The 27,873-nt window shown below is 39.3% G+C and overlaps 1 protein-coding gene across 6 annotated transcripts in view; it reads left to right on the top strand.

Annotated features, from left to right (window-relative positions):
• Positions 1 to 27,873, top strand: part of LOC122555842 (SPRY domain-containing SOCS box protein 1-like) — a 270,118-nt gene that overhangs the window by 45,665 nt on the left and 196,580 nt on the right. For 3 of the 6 annotated variants that reach the window (XM_043702031.1, XM_043702037.1, XM_043702038.1), the window contains exon 2: positions 5,690 to 6,220. The gene's annotated coding sequence lies outside the window, so the exon portion shown is untranslated. Of the gene's footprint in view, positions 1 to 5,689; positions 6,236 to 8,497; positions 8,561 to 27,873 lie in introns of all 6 variants that reach the window. The other 3 variants (XM_043702032.1, XM_043702034.1, XM_043702033.1) reach the window with 3 other exon arrangements.

Below are 27,873 nucleotides of genomic sequence, written 5' to 3'. Positions count from 1 at the left end.
TGGCAGCAACACCTACATCCCATAAATATTCATTGTTTTTAGAAATGAATTTACTGGTCTTATTGGACTCCCATTTTGAAGCAAATTAGATTAGTTGGACCAGTAAGTGTCATTCATAAGTTTTACTGATTTTTCCTCTGAGTCTCATTTCATGACAAAATATTGATGACTGAACCTGACTTGCTGGATCTGGTCTTTCAGTATACTTTTGATTAATAATTTATCATCCTGCCAATGCTCCTCGTCAAGTATGTTGAACATTTCATCCTATTGGTGATGAATTATTTTATTATTCTTCAAACTTGATTCATGAAGATTCACAGTAAATCTAAAAGGAAGTAAAAGTGGCAGTTTGCCCCAACAGATGTGGAACATACTGGAAGCTTCATCTGCACAGATAGTGAATTTCCACCAATGACAATGAAGACACGATTGTAACCTTGGCAGTTAAAAGTTTTCCTACACTATAGCACATTATATGTTTGGCTGTATCATGAAAGATATCTTCCAGGACCTGTTGTTAGATAATTTGTGCAACATTTGTCTCTGCAATCATGGCTTAGTAGTTGCAGGAGTTTGATGGCCACCTGTCAGAGTTAGCCATCAAAACCACTCTGGATTTGAATGGAGCTTTAGTATTTAGTGCAAGCTCAGATTAATATGAAATTCCTGAAACTATGGTCTATTATTCATGGTTCCTCCATAGTCCAGTTCAAATCTCCCAGCTTCATCATCATAGAGCCAGTAATCAGTTGACTTGTTAAGAACTTCCCCTTTTCCACTCTCATATTTCTGTTAGAAATGCTATAAAAATGTAAACATTGTTGAAGGAGGTGTTGTTAGAATTTTATCAGTTAATTAGATCTCCTGTTTAATAGTAATCAGGCCCTGAAAAATATGTGAAATGTTGTTAATTTATTACGTTCATTTCTAGATTTTTAAAAAAATAATTAAACTTGCTAGAAGTTTCTAAATGAATTTTGAATTCCCCCTTTCATCCCAATTGTAAGTCCCAATCTTCATTGGTTCTGTGTGTTATTTTTAAGAAGTGACTTGATTAAACAATTTTTTTTTATTTTCTGGTTCGTTCGCTGTGAAAATTGTTGACTACAATTGGCTGGAGGAGAAAGTGAGGACTGCAGATGCTGGAGGTCAGAGCTGAAAATGTGTTGCCGGAAAAGCGCAGCAGGTCAGGCAGCATCCAAGGAACAGGAGAAGGGCTTATGCCTGAAACGTCGATTCTCCTGTTCCTTGGATGCTGCGTGACCTGCTGCGCTTTTCCAGCAACACATTTTCAGCGACTACAATTGGCTGTTTGGATAGCTTGGCATCCACAAAGATACTGTCGCTAGACACCAGAAGCCTAATTTAACTATTGTACAATCAATTGTGCAGTGAGAAATAAAGTTCTTGATACAGAAATCGCAAGATCTCTCAATGAGGCTTTCTTTGAGATCATTGCCACATGCTTGTCAAAATCTGAACCCAGGCATATTTTTGACAATTGTTATGTTGTGCTTGAGAACGATAGAGATATCAGTTCCTTTGGATATGTAACGTTCTTCTTTTGGACACCAAATTTACACATCAGGAGCCATTTCTTTACTGGCTTTTACATTTTCCCAGTTCTTAGAAATTTAGCCTGCTTAATGAAATACACATTTTTTGCAAATCTACAGTTTTGTAAATCTTTAACGTTTTTAGCTTGCTACAGGTCAAATTGTTTGCATTCAAGACTACACTCAGCTACTGTAAAAACCATATTAGCCTCCATTATCTATTAACTTTTCAAATTGATGACTCTAATAGAAACTGTGATGAACTCACAATTGTCATAAGATTGTGTCGTGTTTGCTAATGGATGGTAGTCCAGTAAGTAAACATCAATAATCTTTATTATATATAACACTAAACTCAGACGGAATTCTGAGATCCTAAATGCTTGAGACCAGGTTCCATTTGATAGCAAGACATCATGACAAGATTGATGGCATGGTCCACTAACTACCATAGTATATATTAGCTCATCATGATACAACAATCAGCACCATAAAAGCCAAATTCTGTTGCTGAAGTTGAACTATTAAGCATTAGTGAAACCTTTAATCCAACTTAAAATGCTTGTATTATACCTGTTAAGAACCGCTGATAATGTTTTTTCTGAGCGTTGAGCTTTTAGAAAAATGTAAATAACCAATGAATGATAAATTGTCAGGCAATGGATAGTCCATAGCTGGAGTACCAGGTGCAATTTTTCAGTAAAGATTAGTGGTGCTGGAAAAGCACAGCAGGTCAGACAGCATCCGAGGATCAGGAAAATCGACGTTTCGGTCAAAAGCCTTTCATCAGGTTTTTGCCCGAAACATTGATTTTCATGCTCCTCGGATGCTGCCTGACCTGCTGTGCTTTTTCAGCACCACTCTAATCTAGACTCTAATCTCCAGCATCTGCAGTACCACTTCCACCTAGCAATTTTCAGTCGCCTTTACAGAAAAGATTTTAAAGGCTTGGAAGTTGTTATCCTAAATTCACTAAATAAAAAAGTAGTTTAAGAGGATACATTTGATGTATTAGGAATACTTCTACTTAAAAAATGAAAGATTTATTTTAAATTATAATGGGTTTGTTAGGAAGAATTGAGAAATATTGTTTCCTCTGACTGCACTAAAGAGTTATCAATTTTGAAATTGTCAGGCAGGGAGTTTGAAAAGAAGTAGGAATGTTGTTAGATTGTGGAATGGATTGCCTTATGGATTGTTCCCCAGTCTTTACTCAGATGATAATTAATGCACTTCTTTAAAGCATATTTGTTCATGAGATATGAGCATCATTGTCATTGTCTACACCAAAATTTATTTCCCATCTCTAATTATCCTTGAGGAGGTTGGAGTGATCTGCCTCTTGAACCACTGATCCAGGCATTCCTACAGTTCTATTAAGAAGGGAATTTGAGGATTTTGATCCCCAACAGTGAAAGAATTATGATATAGTTCCAAGTCAGGATGGTTTGTGGCTTAGAAGGGAATTTGCAGGTGGTGGTACTCTTATGCATTTGATGCCCTTATCCTTCAAAATGATAGATGTTGTGGGTTTATGTGATGCTGTTGAAGTGAGTTGTTATAATTTGCTTGCAAATTTGTTCCTTACATTTTTTCTACATCTTTACATATATGGTGGCCTATACTTATACTCTGAACATTATAAATCAAACCAATTATACCTGTCCTTGACCCCTCTTGGATATCCTCTCTCCAAAACTCAAATATCCTCCTTGATCAATCCTCTTTTCCTTCCTTCCCTCTATTTCCTGAGCACTTTATATTCAGGATAATTTACTACCGAGTTCTGCCCTTATTTGAGCCAGCTTTCTGCTAATCAAGATAATATATTTCCATAAAGCTATATACATGCAAACAACCAATTTTACGTACCACACTTCATATCTTCACATAAATACACAGTAATCCTAATTTAGACTTTATTACTTCTTAGGCTAAACCAGCTTGACACCTTCCAATTCCTACTTTTTTTTAATGTCTCTCCCAATATTTAGTGGACCTTGTATTCCTATCTAGTACATTTTGGCTCCCTCATTCCTGCCAGGATAGTTTAAATTTCTATATTTCTACTGCAGAAGCTTATTTTTTAACCCCACCCCCACCCCGCACCCTGCTGAAAGTACTGATAGTGATGAAGTGGATCTTCATGGTATCAGTTTTTCCATAGCTAATCCAAGTGGCCATTCATCACATCTGACACTAGACATAAGTATTCTCTCACTGGAATGTGATGGTGCAGCCTAACGCTGTCTGCGGCTTGTCCAAGCATATGCATATGTTTACTAGCATAGGAGGATATGAGCATCATGGATCTTATTAGTCTTCCCCCCTCCTAGATCAGGGACACAAAGTACTCCTGTTATATTTTCACGTACCACTGCTGAATGAATACTTCTGGAATCCCCCATAGATGGATCTTTGCCTCTTTATCTTCTTTCTTGTTTATCTGCTGCTGAAGACTCCATTGTGCCTTTGTTGCTTCAAGTATTGACTATTCTAATGCTCTCCTGATTGGTTTCTCACCTAAATTGTGTTCTTCCAAAATTTAGTATCCTAAATTGTGCAAATTCCCATTCTTCCATAACCTCCAGCAATAACTTAATTTCAAATCATTATTATTATTAATTCTTCAATTACCTCATTCCTCTATAATATCCACTAGCCCAATTTTGTTGTATAATGAATCCATGAAGTGAAGTGGGACATTTTATCATGTTAACAGTACAATATTATAGGTGCCAGTTGTTGTTGCTTTATTAGCTGCTCCAGCCTAAACTAAACATCAGTTGTGAAACATTGTTGATTGTGTGCTTGAGTATTTATTCACACAATCAACTCTGCTTTTAACAGTTTTCTTTTTATTGGTGTAAGTAGATTTAACATAAAACAGTTTAAATATTTCAGTTTAAACATTTGAATTCATGGACAGTTTCAACATAATTACTTTTAAGCACAAAAGATTTTTGATTATTACTTTTCTTCACAAATTATTATAAATTTTCATGTTAACGTCTGTTTTGTAATTATAATGCATTAATCACTACATAAAATGTGTAAACATTAAATTATTTAAATTATGGTTTGAAAAATGCCCTATTTATAAATTATATAACATCGTTTTTCTATTAACCTGACCTCCCACAAATGCTTCATGGATGATTGCGAGAAATGGTCATCTTTAGTATGCATTTATACAACATGTTTTAATGTTTAAAAAGTCTTCAAGTGTTTCATAGATGCAGTAGGAAAGTAGAAAACAAGCCAAATAAAGATATAAAATGGGATGAGGAGATGGATTTTAGGGAATAGCTTATAGAACAAAAGAAAGAAGAAGCTGGATGATTTTGGAGAAAAATCAGATAAAGTCAAGATGTGAATCTTGACATTTTCTTGCTCTGTATCTATTTCTGCATGTTATTTGCATAAATTGTGAGAGCTCAGACATAATTGTAGGTGTGATTTGGAAAAAACTATCGAGGCTAATAATGAAATAAAATCAAGTTTACAGACAATATGGAGCATAAGGGAATATACCTTCTCTGAAGTTATCAAAAGAATACTTTTACAAGTTAGGGGAATGATCTGGAAAAATACAGACATTCAGAAAAGTTATCCAAAACAGTTTTTGTATTAGAGCAAAATACACTTTCATTGCTGAGCATCTGCCCAGAATGACATTTGAAGTTACTATTAGTGATATATAATCTAATTATTTTGTTGTTTAAATAATGGAGCTAACACATCCATTTGCTATTGGTGTGTTGGAACCCTGTACTTTTGAGGTACTTGAGGCTGTGTAAGCATTTCTTAAAAAAAAATAAAACTTAATCTTAAATAAAAACAGAAAGTGCTGGAAAAAAAGAGTTCGGGCAACATTTGCAGAAAATTAACCTTTCAGGCCCATGACTTTTCATCAAAAAATATCAGAAATTAGAGATTAGTCAGTGTTTAATCAAGTACAGAGCCGGCGGGTGTTAAAGTTGATCTGAAGTTGGTACACTTAAGATTTGAGGCTGGAAGGCTATTGAATTCCCAAGTGTTAGTTGAGGTGCTGCTTCTGGAGCTATCTGAGTGAAGTAACATTCGAATAAGCTTTTAGCGAGAATGTGACCATATATGTTATCCTCTAGGGGTCACAGTCTCTGCACCGTTTACAAGGACTGCTACAACCCTAGCCGACGTTAAGATGCCGAGGATACCGCGTCGGTCCTGCTGCAATGAACATAATCTGCCGGATCGCAGCACATTATCTCGGAGCGTGAATGAACGGATGGATCACGAGAACAGCAGCTGGGTGGCGGAGCAGCGGCTTTGCAAAGCAGAAGGGAAAGTCAGGAGAATGACCAATGCAGGTTACAGGGACTTGGTCAGACTGAGCGAGCGGGCGCCCGCGTCTGTGTCAACCCAACAGGGAGCGCGCTGCGCCCGCCTGCCCATCAGCTGTTGCGCGCCTGTCAATCAGTTGTGTGCACGCGCGCCCGCCTGTTTATCGCTTGTGTGCGCGCAGGGAAGCGGGAGCGCGGAAGCTTGGACGCCGGGGGAGCAGGAGTTGCCCACGGTAACCGTGCAGGAAAGTTCACTTGAATCAGCAGAGAGACGGGGACGGCCCCTTCTTCGTACAGGAACGAAGAGCAGCAACACCCCCTCGGACACCCTGCCCAGTGAGTAACACGTTTGTAAGTGGATTTAAATGTTGGTTTTTTAAAAGAACATTGTGGGTGTCATTACTCTCGTTTTTATTACGCATCACTTTTATTTGCTGTAAAATGCATGCTACTTTTATCCTTATGAACAAGTATCTCGGCTTTACGTATGTTAACGCCTTACAATGTCTATTAGGAGAATTCTGGTTTATATGTCCATTTAAATAAAATTTCTGATACGGTGGAATGAAGAAGAACACCCAATTTTAAATGTATTCTTTTGAGTGATTAAGTGACTAATTACCATGAGGGATTAAGGGGCTTTGTCTCAGCCTGGCTTGCCCTTTCCAGTGGCGGGGACAAGTCTTGATCTTGGCAGCTGTAGGACAACATTGCAGCCAGTGGGATTGAGCTGGTTTTGTCTTGTGAGCGCTGGACTTAGGGCTGGAGATGAGCTATTGACTGACGGGGTTTCAGCTGATTTTCAGGTCATTCAGGGACCTGGCCAGAGGCCAGCAGCAGTTGCTGCCTCAGACGTTTTGCCGAGACACATTGGATAGTTACATTCAAATTAATCGATCCGACTATCTGGACCCCTGCAGGCTTAAATTGTATTTCCTTCCCTCCACTCCCCGCCCCAGTTCCAAATCAACATTTCTGGCTCTAAAGAGCTAAAAGTGTTCCTGAAGATAATAGTCCCTCAATTTAAAATTTGTACACTTAACCCGATATTTGATAAAAATGGATAGGTTACTTGACTGTTTCACGCTAATTCAGCAAGCAATTGCGAAATGTCGAGTCTATTTCAATGCAGATTACTACGTTTCAGATGTTTACAGACACCCCAATACGACAATAGGTGCTGTTTTTAAAGTTAACTTTTTTTTTTAATTACAACGTTTGAAAGAGTTGGAGTAGTGCAAACTTTTAACAGATTATCAAGTGGATTCAATTTCCAAATGAAATATTGGGGTGGTTGAAAAAGAAAATTCGCTTTCGAGGTATTGACTTCTGCACATCAGTAGTGATGGGTTATATCCATAATTTAAAATCCAGTGTTTAATTCTTTTTTTCACAACCTGCACCCCCTGCCCCAGACACACTGAAAGCTTTTACGGTGATTCGGGGTGGTTGGTCACTGAAAGACCGTGGATTTTGAGAATCTGAAATAAAAGCGGTAAGATGATAACGCTCAGGTGAGCTAGCATTGTTGAGAGGGAACTGTGAAAAGTTTGAGAGGTAATAGATTTGAAGCAAGTCTAGACATCTAGGGTAGAGAGATCAAAAGGATAAGAGAGTGGAAGGGATGCGACCTTAAATGACGAGGAGATGATAATGGGATGACAAACAAATGATATCTTTAAAGGAGTATGGTAATAACAAAATTGTTGCCAACTGCTGTCATCTGGAAACATCTTGGCACAGATCATGGCCTGAAATTTTGAACTCTGAGCCTGAAAAGCCACAAATTGCCTCATTGAACAATATGCTGTTTGTTCCAATAAACCGTGATGCCACATTGACAATGTAGGCTGCTGAGGACAGAGCGTTCAGGATTGAAAGAATTAAAATGACAGGCAATCAGAAGCTAAAGGCCATTCTCTTTGAATGGAAGTGTTCTACACAGCAATCATCCAATCCATTTGATTGCCTCACTGCAGTTCTGGATGGAGTATTTGAGCTCCTGGATAGTGGGAAAGGATAAGTATTTGCAAAGAAGGGTGCTACTAGAAGTGATAATGAAATGAGTGTATCAGGGTGTCATGGAATATATGTTATCTTTGGCATGCTGGGAAGGCAGAGCAAGTTGTTTGGCTAGAATGATGGTGGATGGTCTGTCAACTACAAAGATGGATGTAAAAGTAGAATTGTTTGAAGATGACATTACTAGAAGAGATATACTAGATGAATGGAATCCTTACAGAAAGCACAGTGGAGGCTAGGATCACTATGGGAGTTAATTGTTTGGTAGCCTACACCTAAAAATGAAGGTGGAAGTAAAGGAAAAGAAGAGCCAGTAATCTAACATGGGAAGGTAGAAATTGGTAGTACTAATAAAAATTTTCAGTTTGAGGCATCAGTAGAAACTGGTACAGATATCAATGTGTTGGGGGCTTGGGAAAGGAGAAGAGCACCTGAGCAGGACTGGAACAAAGAATGTTCTATGTACTTATGGAGTGAGTTATTACACCCATCAAATCGTGCTACAAATCTGTGATAGGCAAAGCACCTCATCTCAAGCAAGCCACGTTTATGTTAACTAATTGAATTGTTGATATTTTCTTGCTCCCCCAGAAGGCAATGACTTGCTCTGGGAACAACTTGATGCACAATAGCAGCCCTCACAACCTTGTTCAGGTAGGTATTCTTCATGAACAGAAACAAACAATAGCAGCGTTTGGTTAACAAAGTAGCAATAACCATTACATTAACCATTAAATAAGTCCCTTGTGTGTTGATTACACTCCCTTTCACCACCATTTACAGGCTCCAAAGCTAGTTTAACTATTGCTGTAACTTTCCTGTATTCTGTGATCTGCTTAACCGGATATGGGTTTGAGTCTGTGTTGTTGCTGTGCAGCTTCCCTGAACCAACAGGTGATGTGCAAGAACTGTTCATGAGATGGTTTAATTCTGAGAATAAAATGTTTTTCTCTTTAAGGATAGGTCAGGAAAAGCATTTTCCTTTGAAGTTTCTTGGCTTATTGGAGTCCATCACAAAGAAAAGTGTCAATGTGATTTCAGGATAAGAGTTTTAAATCTCAGTAGTTAACCACCTGATGGAGATGTTGTCTGTTGTTTCAGTTTGTGACTTAAGATGTGAATTGTCTATATTTGTATCTGTGACATAAAACTGCTATATGGGTTCAACAAAAATTCACTGGAAATTGTTGAACACATCATGGGCGGCATGGTGGCCCAGTGGTTAGCACTGCTGCCTCACAGCTCCAGGGACTCTGATTCGATTCCCACCTTGGGCAACTGTCTGTGTGGAGTTTGCACATTCTCCCCGTGTCTGCGTGGGTTTCCTCCGGGTGCTCCGGTTTCCTCCCATAGTCCAAAAGATGTGCATGTCAGGTGAATTGGCCATGCTAAATTGCCACTTCAGGGGTAAATATTGGGCAGAGGAATGGGTTACTCTTCAGAGGGTCGGTGTGGACTTGTTGCGCTGAAGGGCCTGTTCCCACACTGTAGGGAATCTAATCTAATCATAATGCCATATGTAAGTTGTTATTTCTAACTATTTGATCTGTTCCTTCTCCAATCTCTGATATTGTAAATGGTTCACATTTTTTTTTGCAGCTCTTCAAGATTGCATTCATTGCTCCTTCCCCAAATGACACTTTTGACCTTGCACATTATTATCCCATCACGTTTTTTCTCGGTCCTACATGTATGTTGCCTCCAATATCTCCACTCATTTTCATTACAGTTCCATTTTTCACCATCATGTAACTTGAACAACCCTAATCAATAATTGTTATGGCATCCTCTGACTATGATGCACTACTCCTCCTTGGCTGCTTCAACTTTCCTGCAACCCTTTGCACAGTTGACCAGCCTCTAATGTCTCTAAACTTTTGTCCATTTGAAAAGGATGGCCTTGCTTGGTTCTGATATTACCTATTGAACTATAGCCAGAACTCATTTAGTAATATTTTCCACTTCCTGCTCATCTATTATCCTGTCTGGCTTAGGCCCTTCCATTTTCCTATCTCCAGATGGATTTTGGCAATTTTATCTGAAGCCATGGAGTTAAGTTCCACATGTATGCTGAAGCACAAAATCTCAAACAACCTAGTACTCACTGAGTAGTCTGCTTCGTCTCTAAATTGTAGATGAGCTACAATTTCCTCAACTAATACAATGGAAAGCTTGAAATCATTATCTATTTTCCCCTACTGATTCCATTTTCTCCCTGGTAGGTGTCTTCAGTCAAGGTTAACTATTAACGCCCTTAATGTCATTTTTGACCTCCTAACAAGATTCAAGCCAAATATCAACCTCCTTTGATATTCATAATATTGCCTGATTTCACCTTTCTCCAACCTGTTTGCTGACAGGTTAATTTCATTGTCTCCTCCTAAAGTATTTCAATTTTCTATTTCCATTTTCCACCATTCTGCTGCTAGTGTAATGCATCCAGTTCCTTCACATACTGTAGCTGTTGACCTACATTAACTGTTGTCGAGAGTGCGGTGCTAGAAAAATGCAGCAGGTCAGGCAGCATCCAAGGAGCAGAAGAATCAACGTTTCAGGCAAAAGCCCTTCAGGAATGCCAATGATGTCGATTTTCCTGCTCCTCGGATGCTGCCTAACCTGCTGTGCTTTTCCAGCACCACACTCTCTGTACTCTAATCTCCAGTCTCTGTAGTTCTCATGTTCACCCGCATTAACTGTTGGTCCATTGCACCACATATTTGAATTCTTATTCTCATTTAATTCCCATCATTGGATCTAACTTCTAACATTTTGAGCTGTGTACCTCCAAATTATGCCTCTTAGGTGTCAGTCATTGGTGAACGTGCTTTCAGCTGCTTAAGTTGAAGTTGCAAGCCTGTCCTTGCTTTCCCATCTTTCTATGTCTTTGACCAAGCATTTAGTCTTCTCACAAATCTTGCCTTTTGGAACCAGAAGGAGCAGGAGTGCTCCCTGATTCAACAGGAGTTGCAATTTACTGCAAACCTATTTTAAAGACTTGCCTGAGGATAGCTGCCAATAATTGTGCTGATGAAGCTCAGGGACCAATTTCTATTGATCCTATGGGCTCTTGCTCTCTCTCAATGCAGCCAGACTAATCATTGTACTCTAAAGAACTTGCAAGCATCATAAAAATTGATGTTTTCATTTCAGCGGCATGTCTCTTTCTAAGAGTTTGATTTTGCTAGTTGCAATCCAAATTTTTGTATATGATATAAATCTTTTGCATTTTTGAACAAGTAAGCCTGAAATAAATGAGTTACACTATGCTTGTTTGTGGTACATGAGCAAAAAGAGGAATTTGAGCATGGTTAATATAAATCATTTGTAGCACGATCTCTCTATCTGAATAATAGTGATTGATAAAGGCAATTTTAAATTGGAAGAGACCAAAAATTTGTTCTGTGGCAGTACAGAATTGTATAAGTTTATCTGGTAATGTACATTGGAAACAATTGTGATTTGTGACGTATTCTGTCAGTAGACAATAGGCAATGATTTGAGTATATTAGCATTTAAAATCTATGTACCTCATTGGAATCTGTTACCAGGGAGACTGAGAAATCACTGTGAACAGCAACAGAATTTCCTTGATGTACATTCAAAATTTTGTAGCCACTGAAATCAAATGAGATTCATCAGAACCAACCACATTCTCAGATATAAAAACATTTGAATGCTTTCCTATAGATTAAAGTTTATTCGGTGTTTAGCAGAATCTCATAAACAAGGAACACCCTTGGTTTGACTCTCCATCTATGCTGACTGAGCTCGACTATGATAATAGTGAAAGCAGGACTTGGGCTGTTGAGATTTAGCAAATAATCTGGAGGAAAATCTTTTTTTTAAGGATTTATCATTAGTTCTGTATAAGTAGTGTTGCTTGGTTTAGCTTCATAAAATGTGAAAATGTAATTGAAGTAAATTTTGTGATTTTTTTTTAAAAGAAACTATTTCAAATTGCATCCTTTATTGTTGCAAGAAGACATGTAATGAACAAAACAGTTAGTTTTTTTTAATCTTTGAATCCTTGTTCATTTCGAAACAGCCATTTGTTTCTTTTGTATACAGGTAACAATGCTTTCTGAAACTCTTGTAGCGACTTTATTTTTGTTTCTGTTCAGTAAGTTTCATAAGCATTCATGAGTTAGAATTGACAGCAAGTGCACTGAAATCTGAGATATGTTTTGGTTATTGAAGTGGGCCATATAAGTATTCTTCTGGTTTAGGAATGAAATTTACTTCAAAATAAATCTTTTGTATACCTTGTTTATCATCAACTAATTTGATTAAATTAATTTGCATATAAGCTTGCCAAACTTTGACATTTCCCCTTAGATATGTTTACAGCCTTCAATTTTAGTTTGTAATTTGGAATGAATATATATAACATGTATTTTGAAAAATTTTATTAACTTAACTATGTTTTGAACTTGTTTCTTTATGCAATGTATGTAAAGAATCTAGCATGTACCATTACCTGAAAACTGAGTGTCATTGGGAACCATATAGTTAACTTTTTATAGTGTGGATATGAGTGGAGACTAAATACATACATAATTTCCTGTCCATTACACATAAGCACCACCTTACCTGTGCTATATGTGCAATTTTAGTCAATTATATGCAAATTGGTGAAATTGCCTCTTTTTGTAAGTTGGATCAGTGGTTCCCAACCTTTTTAAGGCTTGCTTATGTGATATTAAAAATTCCACAGCGCATCCACTTTTTTCAGCTGAATTGATTGCTCATAAATGTCACAATTACTTATATTTATTATGGTTACAGTCTTACTAGAGAGATTTGCAACATCATGCATGCAACAACTTAACCATTTCTACTTAGAATCTATTCTAAGACTTAGAGCAGTGGCTTAAAATCCAAAAATATTTACCTTGAAAATCTGTGCTAATGTGGAAATATATCTGGGGGCAGGCCAGTTCAACAGTTGGATCCCTTTTTACTGTGCATGTGCAGTTTCTTGTCATCTTACATGATCCTCGATCATTGCATATGCTCAGAACGAATGTTTGGGCACGTTTCTCACCTTGATGAGGCACACTGGTTGAAAACATCTGAGTTGGACATAGTTTCACTTGCATAATGTGAGAAGCATCCCAAATTTTTACCAATACAATTATACACAGACTTGTTTTTACTTCCAAAATTTTATAAAAGTTCTATACTTAATTTTTTCAAAGGAAAAAGCACCAATGAATGAAATATGAAATGATGTAAATGCTCAAAATACTTGAGAATTTCTCTCCACTTTTGTTTGCTTTCAGATTAGCAAATAATTAAGCAAATAAGGGCATTTAAAGTCCATGGCGTTTCTTTCAGTCTCTTGCTGTCACTCCATTGAGAGTCAAACCCTCCTCCAGCTCTTTACCCCACTTAAATTCTGAAGTTCTCTGTGTGGCTTAATGATCCTCACTCCACCCAAATTTGTAGACAACCTTTCACTCACCCTCTGCCTTTCCTAATGCAGGTCCATTCCTAAAAGTTTTTGTGCTCCTTTCCACTTAATATTTCTAATACAAATGAAATTTTTATCTATCTCTTGCTTTAATCTGCCAGTTTATCTTGGATCACATTTGCTCTTTATAAAATTCACTGTAGTAAGTACAAATATCAATGCTTCTTGTTCAGGTGCATTTATTGTCCTGATTTCTTTTTTCAGCTGTGCGCATTAAATGTAAAATGCTGCTTCTCCCCATTGGGAAAAATTGTGAATGAAATACAGTCCAGCAATATACAATGCTACTGCTTAGTTTCAGGAACAAGTTATCAAAACAGTTTAGCACTAAAAGAAAAGAAAAGTATTGAAAAGTTTGCAGATCTGAAAGGAAAACAAGCATTGGAGGAACTTTACATAAGTACTTATTATGTCATGTTTCTTCTATCTTTCTATCACCAAGCCATTCCCTTTTATGTAAATTTAAAAAGCTAATTTTTCTTGCATTCCTTTTGCTCTCTCCTTGTCTATTAAATACTCAATTCCTAGATATAGTATTGTCCCATGGATGCCAATGCTCTTTTATTATATTGGCCAATTAACACATTGATTATGATTGATCTTTGATTTTGACTTGGTAGACTACTTGGGAATGGAATAGGCACATGGTGAGTCACTAAATGAAATTGAATCCTCATCAGAACAGGTCCTACTTGAGAAATGGATGCTCAAAAACAGGAGATAGACTTTGACACTTTGTTTTAGAAAAAGAACCCTACATGTTCAGTAGATGTTGACCCCAGTTAGTCCATTTCAATTAAGTTCAGTCAATTGTGTAGATTGTGCTTTGGTGAGCTTCAAAATATCAGGATAATCATTAAATTCAGAATCATTGGAAAGTATTTCTTTTTCTGCCTTTCCACTAGAAAGCTCCTTTTGTTTACGTTCCATTTCAGAAAAGCTATTTTACTGACTGCACGTAGTGAATTGGAATGTAAAGAGTGGAAAACAATCATGCAGTCTTGGGTATTCCATTAAAATGACCGAGCTTTGCACTCAAATGTTTATTCTGGGTAACTGCTAAAGAATGATTGAATAGTAAAAGTTAAGGGGTAATATTATATTTTTACTGCATGTACAGCATCTACAAATTTATTTTCACATTAACAAATACTCCCATAAAAGGAGTATTGTACAGCAAATGTAATATCTTTTCCATGCAGCTTATCATTTTCAAAGTGGTTGTTAATTATTCTGCTTTAACCTTTACGGAAGGCATACTTTTGGTGAGGTATTATTTGTATCTTGGTACATGTTTCAAATGAAATAACTCATTCATTCTTGTGAATTAACAAATCAATTATTTTCTGGCTGTGTGCCACACAGCAGGTTTTGCTCCACCCTTGTACTTTTGCATAGAACACCCCTCCACTAATGTCTAAACATTTAAGTTAATTGTGGATGGATTTCTTCGAAAGTTCAGTGCGAGGAACACCTTAAGCACATTTTGAAACTCAGCTTGATAAAGCCAGAACTGTAGTGCATGTGATGTCCAAACCAAATGGTGTGAGACTGTGGCCTCCAGGGAATTTCTCTGCTTGTGTCCAGAATTAGGTCAAGCCAACATTGTGAATTAATACTATAAGCTTAGCATTGCTAAAGGATCATTATAATATTAGAATGTTATGTTAGTCACCATTATGAAAGGAGTGGAGGTCAGAGTTGAAATGTGTTGAAGCTTGCTAATAGTTATCATGTATGAGTATGGATTGAGCTATTGAATAGAGAAAGAGGTTGCTAAATATCAATTTCTTAAAGTTAAAATTTTCCAAACATTTTATTAATTGAACTTTTAATCCCCTCAAGCCCTCTTTTGTTTAACATGAATTCCTGAATTTGACAACATTGGTTTTAAAAAGGGATGCTATTTTAAGGTCACTGTGATTTACAGATCTGCTTGTCAGTTCCTGATGCATTAAGAATGATTGGAGTGAATGTGACACCTGTCTGGTCTAATATTTTGAGTGAAACAAATGTAACTGCATTAATTTTATCATCTTTATTGTGAATCAGAGACGGTAACTGGTACTGCTTGACAAAGCTCAAAAGGGTTTAATGTACACAAAGTATTAAACCACTATTCCAGCAGGGTGCAACATTCTTATTTGAGTATGTAGTTTGGAATGCCCAATATATTTCCAGAATACGTGAAAGATTCAATAATCAAGCTTACAAGTACTAGAGGGAAAAGAGTTTCTTCGTGTATTTACATTTGCATTTTAAGTGAAAATTAGTATTAATTTTATATAGTGTCTGTAAAGTTTTCATGGATTTAGACATTATTTGCATTTATGCAAAACTTTTTTCTGATACACAAGATATACAAAATAGTGCTGTTTAAATGTTATTGTGCATTTTGATGGGTAGTGACTATTTTTCATTTTAATAACAGACTTTACTACATCTTAATGGATATGTTTTGTCATATAAACTTTAAGTCAAAGTATTGTAACATATACTGTCGGCACCAAAGGGTGGACAGATCAATTTTGTAACTGGAATTACATTAGATGATGCACATTGAAGTTTTTTTCACAATTCCATCATGAGCTGAGGCATAATTCAAAGTTTAATAGGACATGCTGATTTTCTCCAGACAACATGATTAGTCCTAAATGAGTTATTAATATAGTTATACATTTAAATATAAATTGAAACCAAAATAAGAATTCACAACAACCAAAATTTTCCATCATAATTGGGCTTGAACAAAATATCTCCAGGGCAACATAATCCTTTATAGTTTGTATTGGACTGCAGCCTTTCATTACTTTGATCAATAACCTTTCTTATCATTTTGAACTGAAACGCAGGAGACTGGTTGATTCAGTAACTGTATTAAGTACTTTGTCATCTCTGATCAAAGTTACATTTATATTTCTTAGTTTTCCTGCTTGCTCCACTCCTACAATCAATGGCTTTATGTTGGTGGATAATTTATTTTTGCCAGTAATAATTCTTTATTTAATGACACTTAGTTGGTGTGACTTTAAAGTGAAGCAACATTGAGCAAATCAGATTTTCCCATAATAATTAATATATCACCTAGAGTTAGGTTCACTTGGATTTCCTTGCCATTTTCATCAAACCAGTCCCTATCCTACCTCGAGCTGACTCCAGTGACCCCGTTGGAAGTATTCAGAGTTGATCTAGAATGGAGTCAGCAGTGAAATCAAAATGTTCCGGTCTGGTCTGTATGGTGGTTTGACAATTGTCTCCAGCAAGATGTAGTTTGCAGGTGTTGACTCAAAGGCTCTTTATTAGCTGGTCTCTCAAGCTTAGGCTTGAAATGAAAGTTCTCCTCCAAACGAGCAAAAGGGACCGTATCACAGTCAGCACTGGACATGACTCGTAAATAGGCTGTCCTTTTCATCACACTAAGACACTAACATGTAGTCTATAGTGCTAGTGTTGAGAGTGGGGATTATGCCACATGGTGTTGAAGTGATGCTTGTATTGAGAGAAAATGGTAGTTGTGGAGAGATGTTTCTCTGCAGAGTTCCAACAGTGGATATGTTTTCAGTCCTCCTTGCAACTTTGTGTTTTCCATGCCCTCCCTTCCATGCCAGGTTGTCATGACCGACTTGGTGTTGAAATCACCAAGGATGACTATTTTGTTCTTGGGAGGGGCATTCTGGGTGAGTTCATAGAGATTGGCATAAAATTGGGTTTGCTTTCAGAGTTGGAGTATTAATGATAATGCATGTTCCACACTGGTCCTGGAAGGGGAGGTGGAGGGATGTCATGTGTTCAGAATGGCTGAATGGCAGGCTTGAACGTTTGATTTGTTTTCTCCACCATGAAGCTGATACTGAAGAAGTGTTGTTTACCTTGAGGTCTACTGGACCAGTACAGGGCATAGCCTGGCAGAACACAACACTGGCTGTCTTGCTGTAAGAAGCAGACCTTAGTCTCCCGGGGTACTGCCAGTCGGTGATGGTGTTTCCAGATCATCACCCTGAATTGCCTGCGGGTCTGGAACTGCACCTCTGCAGTGTCAACGTACACATGCTGTTTTTACCCTTTTCCCGTCATCACAGAACTTGTGTGGCTGTGGGGGTGGGGCATTTTTCCTGCCTGAGCAAAGGAGCTTAAAAGTGCAGCACAGTTTGTGCTGACCGACCTTAGTCCTTGAAGCTGGAAACAATCTGTCTTGGCCCAGCAAACTAGGAGAGCAGCAACAATAATATCATGCTCAAACAAAATTTATTGAAAATTATTTTCATAACTTTTTGCTTTGATTTTTATTGTTTGACTATAGTTTTACTAGACTTTGAAGATTTTACTGCACAATTTATACTGATAATTCTCTATTTTCTATAAAATCCTCAAGATCAAAATCTACTTCTACTTTACTTTGCTAATACTCCTGAATATTTTATCATTAGTGTCAATGGTAATAGTTATTGTATTACCATTTGCTTATCAATTTGTTGGACTCATGAATATTTAATGACAGGTAACATTAGTTCTTCCTTCTTGAATCAAAATAGAGATTTCTTGGTGATCTTTCTTGACCATTGTAGTTCCGGACATTTTTCAAGAAACATTATGCCTTTGTTTGCATAAGAACAACATTCAGTGGGTAAAAGAGTTATTTTAAACATGGCAGTCATACTCTTCCACATAGAGTCATAGAGATGTACAGCATGGAAACAGACCCTTCGGTCCAACCCGTCCATGCCGACGAGATATCCAAATCAATAGAGTCCCACCTGCCAGCACCCGGCCCATATCCCTCCAAACCTGTCCTATTCATATACCCATCCAAATGCCTCTTAAATGTTGCAATTGTACCAGCCGCCTCCAATTCCCCTGGCAGCTCATTCCATACATGTACCACCCTCTGTGTGGAAAAAGTTGCCCCGTAGGTCTCTCGTATATCTTTCCCCTCTCACTCTAAACCTATGCTCTCTAGTTCTGGACTCCGCAACCCCAGGGAAAAGACTTTGCCTACTTACCCTATCCATGCCCCTCATAATTTTGTAAAGCTCTATAGGGTCACCCGTCAGCCTCTGACGCTCCAGGGAAAATAGACCTAGCCTATTCAATCTCTCCCTATAGCTCAAATCCTCCAACCCTGGCAACATCCTTGTAAATCTTCTCTGAACTCTTTCAAGTTCACAACATCTTTCCGATAGGAAGGAGACCAGAATTGCACGCAATATCCCAACAGTGGCCTAAACAACGTCCTGTACAGCTGCAACATGACCTCACAACTCCTGTACTCAATACTCTGACCAATAAAGGAAAGTATACCAAACGCCGCCTTCACTATCTATCTACCTGCGACTGCACTTTCAAGGAGCTATGAACCTGCACTCCAAGGTCTCTTTGTTCAGCAACACTCCCTAGGACCTTACCATTATGTGTATAACTCCTGCTAAGATTTGCTTTCCCAAAATGCAACACCTTGCATTTATCTGAATTAAACTCCATCTGCCACTTCTCAGCCCATTGGCCCATCTGGTCAAGATTCTGTTGTAATCTGAGGTAACCCTCTTTGCTGTCCACTACGCCTCAAAGTTTGGTATCATCTGTAAACTTACTAACTGTACGTCTTATGACAAAAAGTAGAGAACACAGCACCGAACCTTGTGGCACTCCACTGGTCACAGGCCTCCAGTCTGAAAATCTACCCTCCTGCCACCACCATCTGTCTTCTACCTTTGAGCCAATTCTGTATCCAAATGGCTAGTTCTTTCTGTATTCTGTGAGATCTAACCTTGCTAATCAATCTCCCATGGGGAACCTTGTCGAACGCCTTACTGAAGTCCATGTAGATCACATCTACCGCTCTGCCCTCATCAATCCTCTTTGTTACTTCCTCAAAAAACTCAATCAAGTTTGTGAGACATGATTTCCATGCACACAGCCATGTTGACTATCCCTAATCAGTCATTGCCTTTCCAAATACATGTACATCCTGTCCCTCAGGATTCCCTCAACAACGTGCCCACCACTGAGGTCAGGCTCACTGGTCTATAATTTCCTGGCATGTCCTTACCACCCTTCTTAAACAGTGGCACCACATTAGCCAACCTCCAGTCTTCCGGCACCTCAATGATACAAATATCTCAGCAAAAGGCCCAGCAATCATTTCTCTAGCTTCCCACAGAGTTCTAGGATACACCTGATCAGGTCCTGGGGATTTATCCACCTTTACCTGTTTCAAGACATCCAGCACTTCCTGCTCTGTAATTTGGACATTTTGCAAGATGTCACCATTTATTTCCCTGCAGTCTATATCTTCCATGTCCTTTTCCACAGTAAATACTGATGCAAAATACTTGTTTAGTATCTCCCCCATTTTCTGCGGCTCTTTGAGGGGCCCTATTCTCTCCCTAGTTACCCTTTTGTCCTTAACGTATTTGTAAAAACTCTTTGGATTCTCCTTAATTCTATTTGCCAAAGTTATTTCATGTCCCCTTTTTGCCCTCCTGATTTCCCTCTTACGTATACTCCTACTTCAATTATACTCTAAGGATTCACTTGATCTATCCTGTCAATACCTTGCATATGTTTCCTCCTTTTTCTTAACCAGATCCTCAATTTCTTTAGTCATCCAGCGTTCCCTATACCTACCAGCCTTTCCTTTCACCCTAACAGGAATATACTGTCTCTGGATTCCCGTTATCTCATTTCAGCTGTCCCTTTACCTGCGAACATCTGCCCCCAATCAGCTTTCGAAAGTTCTTGCCTAATACCGTCAAAATTGGCTTTTCTCCAATTTAGAGCTTCAACTTTTAGATCTGATCTGTCCTTTTCCATCACTATTTTAAATCTTATAGAGTTATGGTTGCTGGCCCTAAAGTGCTCTCCCACTGACACCTCAGTTACCTGCCCTGACTTATTTCCCACGAGTAGGTCAAGTTTTGCACCTTCTCTAGTAGGTACATCCACATACTGAATCAGAAAGTTTTCTTGTACACACTTAACAAATTCCTCTCCATCTAAACCCTTAACACTATGGAAGTCCCAGTCTTTGTTTGGAAAGTTAAAATCCCCTACCATAACTACCCTATTATTCTTACAGAAAGCTGAGACCTCCTTACAAGTTTGTTTCTCAATTTCCCTCTGACTATTAGGGGGTCTATAATACAATCCCAATAATGTGATCATCCCTTTCTTATTTCTCAGTTCCATCCAAATAACTTCCCTGGATGTATTTCCTGGAATATCCTCCCTCAGCACAGCTGTAATGCTATCCCTTATCAAAAACGCCACTCCCCCTCCTCTCTTGCCTCCCTTTCTATCCTTCCTGTAGCATTTGTATCCTGGAACATTAAGCTGCCAGTCCTGCCCATCTCTGAGCCATGTTTCTGTAATTGCTATGATATCCCAATCCGATGTTCCTAACCATGCCCTGAGTTCATCTGCCTTCCCTGTAGGCCCCTTGCATTGAAATAAATGCCGTTTAATTTATTAAACCTACCTTGTCCTTGCCTGCCCTGACTGTTGACTTCTGTTCTCAACTGTATCAGTCTCAGATTGACCACTTTCCTCACTATCTCCCTCGGTCCCACCCCCCACACCTTACTAGTTTAAATCCTCTTGAGTACCTCCAGCAAATTTCCCTGCCAGTATATTAGTCTCCTTCAATTTAGGTGCAATCCGTCCTTCTTGTACAGGTCACTTCTACCCTAAAAGAGATTCCAATGATCCAAAAATGTGAATCCTTCTCCCATACACCAGCTCCTCAGCCATGCATTCATCTGCTGTATCCTCCTATTCCTCCCCTCCCTAGCTCATAGCACCGGGAGTAATCCAGATATTAGTACTCTCGAGGACCTCCTTTTTAAATTCCTGCCTAACTCTCTCTGTAATCTCGCTTCAGACTCTCAACCTTTTCCCTTCCTATGTCGTTGTTTCTAATGTGGACAATGACCTTTTGTTGGCCCCTGTCCCCCATGAGAACATTCTGCACCCTCTCTGAGGCATCCTTGATCCTGGCACCAGGGAAGCAACACACCATTCTGATTTTTCTCTGCTGGCCACAGAAACATCTGTCTCTACCTCTGTCGAGAGAATTCCCTAACGCAATTGATCTCTTGGAACCCAAAGTACCCCTCGTTGCATTAGAGCCAGTCTCAATACCAGACACTTGGCTGTTTGTGCTACATTCCCCTGAGAATCCATCCCCTCCCTACATTTTCCAAAATAGCATACCTGTTTGAAATGGGTATAGCCATAAAAGACTCCTGCACTAGCTGCCTACCTCTCAACTTTCCTGGAGTTAACCCATCTATGTGACTGTATCTGAGACTTTTCGCCCATTCCTATAGCTGCGATCCATCACATACTGTTGTTGTTGAAAATTCCTCATTGCTTCTAACCGATACAACCGATCCATTCGATCTGATAAGATTCACGACCAACACCATTTATGGCAGATGTAATCCGCTGTAATCTTTAAACTCCCACATCTAACAAGAAGAACATTTCACTCTGCTAAAGGCCATTTTTGCTTCTTCACAATCTACAGACCCAGAAAATAACCCTGTCGTATTCCTCTACAAACACTGCCCCAGGTTAAATTAATAGTTATGGCTTATATTTTAAGTTTAATCAAGAGACATATCTCCAAAAACACACAATCAAGAAAGAACCCACTCTATTCACAACTGCAGACTTTCTGTAGGTCACACTTAAAATACCAATATACTTATCTCCTTCTGTGCTGTGAACTTCACTCAACAGTTCCTCCAAGAGCAGTTGCGAATTTCACTGTTTGTTAATTTTCCCAGACACACTCCGATGTCTAGTGATCCATGAATTCAAACAGCAAAGGCAGTGTCAGTTTTTCCTTCTCTCTCTCCTGCACTGCCCTCACCATGTGCTTCCTTTGTCTGTACTTCTCCCTTTTGAATCTGCTGTTGTTTTGACTTTTTTTTTCCAAAGTTCCAAATCTATGCAATAGCATATACAACAGTAATTGCTGCTCCTGGAATTCGAGGAAATCACCCCAGCACCTAAAATACCTGAAAAAAGAAGCAGCTGTTACAGCCAGAAATTTTTCCTGTCCTCCATCTTCGATTACCCAGAATCCTTGCAAAACACTTTGACGGTGGCTCTTTGTCCTGCTCTGCAATACAAAATTTCACATCTGATATATTACCAGTGAAAGATTCTGGATCTGACTCCTAAAGTTGAATTTTCCCATTTTGTGTTAAAGTGGGAAATGGCTTTCAGTCCACCATTGACTGGGTTGAGTTTTCTCATGCAATCTTTCATTTTCTACAGTAATGAATAATGTACCTGTGATGTTGGGTGCATTTCAAGTGAACCATGTGGCAGCAAGTTGGGATCAGAAATGACCCTATTGTCAGTATATTCTGACTTGTATTCCTTTTGACACCGTGTGTAGAGCTCAGGGCGCACCTCCCTCATGCTTGATCCTGAAAATGCCTCCAAGGAAAAGCCCTCTCCTTCCAGACAGGAATCTGGGGTTGTTGACAACGTGGTGGAGAACAGGTTGAGAACAAAGCCACATTAACAGTAAAAGCCTACCTAATACGTCGAGAATATTTAGCTATCTATGAATCCCTAGCTCCTGTGAGAATTTTGAATTCCATCCTGAGCTCAAGTTCATCTTTGAAATGGAGTGGCCAAATTAGCTGCTTTCTTGATGTCATGGTTGAGGAATGAACAATAGGGTTTTTGACTTCTGTCTACCACTTAACTTCATGGTCAATATCTGCTTTGGGAATCTTGCAGTTTCACATACTACAAGATTGGTCTTATTGACAACCTTGTAAATAAGGCCCAAGCCATTTGTTCAAGCTTGATGTTTAAGTAGGGGACATTAAAAACACCTGTGGGGTCATGGCTACGCTGATCAGATTATTTCTCTCTGTGTCATGTAAACCCATGACCTGGTCTAAGGCCATGATCTTTGGTCTTAAAAAGGTAGACTAGGTTGTCTCGAATAAGGAATCTTAAAAATTTGAGCCAACAGTTTTGAAAAGTGGTTTCACACTGCTACTGTACAATAACAACATGATTAGTGATCATTAACAGGATGCTGCTATCAAAGCCAAAAAGAGATTCTGGCTACAACACAAATTAATAGTGTGGTATATGAGTTTCAGTGCCAGTGTGATGTATGCCATACACTCTAAAATACTGGTGGATCTCATCAAACTGCCTATCCTTTGGCTGTTCGGAACAAGTGATGTACTTTTCATCTTATGCGTGCAAACTCATCATAGTATCCAACATTTAGATGTGCCAAGAATTAAGCTTACTACCAGTTCAAGATTGTCAATCAGGCCTACATTGTGGTCACCTGCATGTACAAGATGCTACATGTATAAGTACACCAAGCCCTGTTCTGTGCATATCCCTCTGAACCCTTCATATTCGTATATCCATCAAGATCCTTTTTAAATGTTGTAATTATACCTGCCTCCATCACTACCTCTGGCAGCTCATTCCATTCACACACCCACCCTCTGTATGAAAAAGTTGCTGCTTGTGTTCCTTTTTAAAAATCTTTCCCCTCTCACCTTTAAACCTATGCCCTCTAGTTTAAGACTCCCCTACTCTGGGAAATAGACCTTGCCTATTTTCCGTATCCAAGCCCCTCATGATTTTATCCAACTTCTATAAGCTCACAGTTCATCCTCTACTACAGGCAAAAAAAGCCCCAGCCTTGTTCAGCCTCTCCGTATACCTCAAACCACAGCAACATCCATTTAAATTTTTCAAGGTTAACAACATCCTTCCTATAGCAGGGAGAGCAGAACTGAAAGCATTATTACAAAGGTAGCCACAACATGACGGCCAATCTCATGTACTCAATGTACTGACCAATGAAGACAAGTGTACCAAATGCCATCTTCACCACCCTGTCTACTTGCACCTCCACTTTCAAAGAACTATGCACCTGCACTCCTTTATTTGGCAACTTTCCATTGGGCCCGACCATTAAAGTTCTGCCTTGGTTTGCCATACCAAAATGCAACTTCATAGTTATCTAAATTAAAACGCCCACTGATCAAGGTCCCATTGTACTCCAGGTTACCCACTTTCACTGTCCACTACACTTACTTTGGTGTCATCTGCAAACTTACTAATCTTACCTCCGACATTCACATCCAAATTATTTATGTAACTGTTGTCTGTCACCTTTATAAGCCCTTCTTCAGGAAACGTCGATTCTCCTGCTCCTCGGATGCTGCCTGGCCTGCTGTGCTTTTCCAGCACCACACTTTTCAACTATTAATTCCCTTAGACATATTGCTTGAATGACTTGGAATGTTTTCTTGTTTTCAAGATGCAGTACAGAGAAACTAATCCAGATACATTTTGATATATTTGTAAGGAGTTAGTTTACTAGCAGATATGCAGTCTTTCAACAGATATTAATCTGAGATATTTGTCCCCTCAGGAAGATGTAATGAATCCCATGACATTATTTAGAGAAGAGCATGAGTTCTCCTAGCGTCCAATCCAACAATGAAATTTCAATTAACATGATTAAAACAGACTATGTGGTCGTTGTAATTTGTGAGATCTTAAGTCGGAATCCTTGTTTCGTTAATCTGTTGGGTAGATGGATATCAGTTGGAATGTTTTATTTAAACCTATGTTTGTTTGGTTTTAAGCACAAGAAGTGATTTTGGAAAAGAACTGTTCTCTTTCTATATGAAAAACCATTTCTGACATCTTTCAGTGATGAGATAAACAAGAGGCCTGAGTTACTGATCCTTCCAAGCCAGAATATATTTGTTTTGATCCTCATGCAGGGGTTTGCACAAGGTTGTTCTGTTTGTTTTATGGAACATATCGCCCACATGTATTGCAAAACCATCAAAAAGGAATCCAGAATTTTAAATGCCAGTTACGTTCAAGGGAAATCAAGCTTCCATGATCATTTGTACCATTTCCTTGAAGAAATCATATTTGAAGTCAGTGCTAGCCATGCACCCAGAATAGATTAGTTGATTTTCAATAAATTGAAATGTTTTGAGGCCTGTAACAAAGCTTTTAAAGTTTTACATCGATGGTAATCTATAGTATAGTTCAAACCTATTTTTTGTGTGCAAAGTCATGTTTAGGTTCATACTCGGGATGAAATTGAGGTTGACTTATACTTGGAATGACTTGGAATGTTTTCTTGTTTTCAAGATGCAGTACAGAGAAACTAATCCAGATACATTTTGATATATTTGTAAGGAGTTAGTTTACTAGCAGATACTCTGGTTACGTATTGATCTCCACGTTTTACCTTAGAAATACATAATCAGTTCACCTAAGTTAACATATGGAACAAAACAGGCACACCAGACCATTTTGTCAAGATGATGTATGGGATTTTAAGACACATGCACAGAGGATAGACTGTGTGTAGTGACTGATGAACCAAAATGGTTCCTCCAGCAAACCGAATGAAGTTTGAAGCTGGTTTCAAGGAAGAACATAACATTTGTTAAAATTAGGGTGGTGCTGGAAAAGCACAGAAGGTCAGGCAGCATCTGAGGAGCAGGAATATTGACATTTTGGGCAGGAGCCATTCATCAGGAATGAGGCTGGGAGTTTCCGGGGTGGAGAGATAAATGGGAGAGGGGTGGGGCTGGGCGGGGGAGAAGGTAGCTTAGAGTGCAATAGGTGGATGGAGGTGGGAATAAAGGTGATAGGTCGGGGAGGAGGGTGGAGCGGATAGGTGAGAAGGAAGTTCCCTGATGAAGGGCTCCTGCCCGAAACGTCGATTTTTCTGTTCTGATATTCTTCTGGCTTGTGGGGTGTTGATCAGTTTGTACTTGACACATCTTGGCGATACCTGTTTCCTAAGGCATTCATGTAGAAAATATATTTGTTTACAAGTGGCGCTCAGTTGGATGGTATTGGTTTCCCATCTTTGGGCTAGTTTTAGTGTATTGCGCCTGTAGGTGTCTGATTTTTAAGAATATTTGTATCCTAGGTTCAGGTTTGCTCACTGAGCTAGCAGGTTTGTTTTCAGAAGTTTCATCACCATGCTAGGTAACATCATCAGTGAGCCTCTGGTGAACTGCTGGTGTTCTGTCCTGTTTGCTATTTGTGTCTTGGTCCATTAACATTTTTGATATCATCATTTCCTGATCTTTTTCTCAGAGTTTGTTAAATGGGGTCCAAATCATTATGTTTGGAGTTCCGGTTTGAATACCTGGTCTCTAAAAATTCCGGTGTGTCTCTGTTTAGTCCGTCCTAGGAGGGATGTGTCGTCCCAGTCGAAGTGGTGTCCTCCTTTGTCTGTATACAAGGAAACTAGTGATAGTGGGCTATGTCCTTTGGTGGCTAGTTGGTGTTAGTGTATCCTGGTAGCTAGTTTTCTGCCTGTCTATCTGAAGTAATGTTTGTTATAGTCCTTGAATGTCATTTTACAAAATGCCCTCCTTTTTGCTGGTTGTTGGTGTAGAGTCCTTTTAGGTTCATCAGTTGCTGTTTGTGTTTTTGATAGGTTTGTGGGCTGCCATGATGCCAAGGGGTGGGAGCAGTCTGGTAGTCATCTCCAAGTTGTCTTTGTATGGTAGCGTGGCTAGAGTCTCTGGGCATGTTGTGTCTGTCTGCTTGGGTTTGTTGTTTACACTGCACAGCACCAACTTCATCAGCAAGGGCCACATCATCAAGCTAGTAGACCTGTGCCTCACTACCCACTTCACTTTCAACAATAAACCTGACAAACAAGTCAATGGAACAGCCATGGGATCACCAATATCAGGCTTCTTAGCAAAAGCAGTAAAGCAGAGACTCGAAAGAACAGCCCTCTCCACTTTCCAACACAAACTTTGGGTCCGCTATGTGTCCGTTTTGTCCAACACAGGCATTCACTATAAACTGACCGACTCCCACCTCCCACCCTGCTACCGAGACTACACCTCTTCCCACTCTGCCCCCTGTAAAAATGCCATCCCATATTCCCAATTCCTTTGTCTCCGCCGCATCTGCTCCCAGGAGGACCAATTCCACTACCGAACAGCCCAAATGGCCTCCTCCTTCAAAGACCACAATTTCCCCTCCAACGTGCTCGATGATGCTCTCCACTGAATCTCCTCCACTTGCCGCACCTCCGCCCTTGAACCCTGCCCCTCCAATTGCCACCAGGACAGAACCCCACTGCTCCTCACCTTCCACCCCACCAACCTCCGGATACATCATATCATCCTCTGTCATTTCAGCCACCTCCAAACAGACCCCACACCAGGGATATATTTCCCTCCCCACCCCTATCAGCATTCTGGAGAGACCACTCCCTCCGCGACTTCCTCGTCAGGTCCACACCCCCCACCAACCCATCCTCCATTCCCGGCACCTTCCCCTGCAGCCACAAGAAGTGCAAACCTTGCTCCCACACCTCACCCCTCACCTCCCTCCAAGACCCCAATGGATCCTTCCATATCCATCGCAAATTTACCTGCACCTCCACACACATCATTTACTGTATCCACTGCACCCGATGTGGTCTCCTCTACAT

Source organism: Chiloscyllium plagiosum, chromosome 13, assembly GCF_004010195.1.
Source record: "Chiloscyllium plagiosum isolate BGI_BamShark_2017 chromosome 13, ASM401019v2, whole genome shotgun sequence".
NCBI lineage: Eukaryota > Metazoa > Chordata > Chondrichthyes > Orectolobiformes > Hemiscylliidae > Chiloscyllium > Chiloscyllium plagiosum.
The sequence above is the reverse complement of the archived record's forward strand: the minus strand, read 5'-3'. Positions and strand labels throughout refer to the sequence as shown.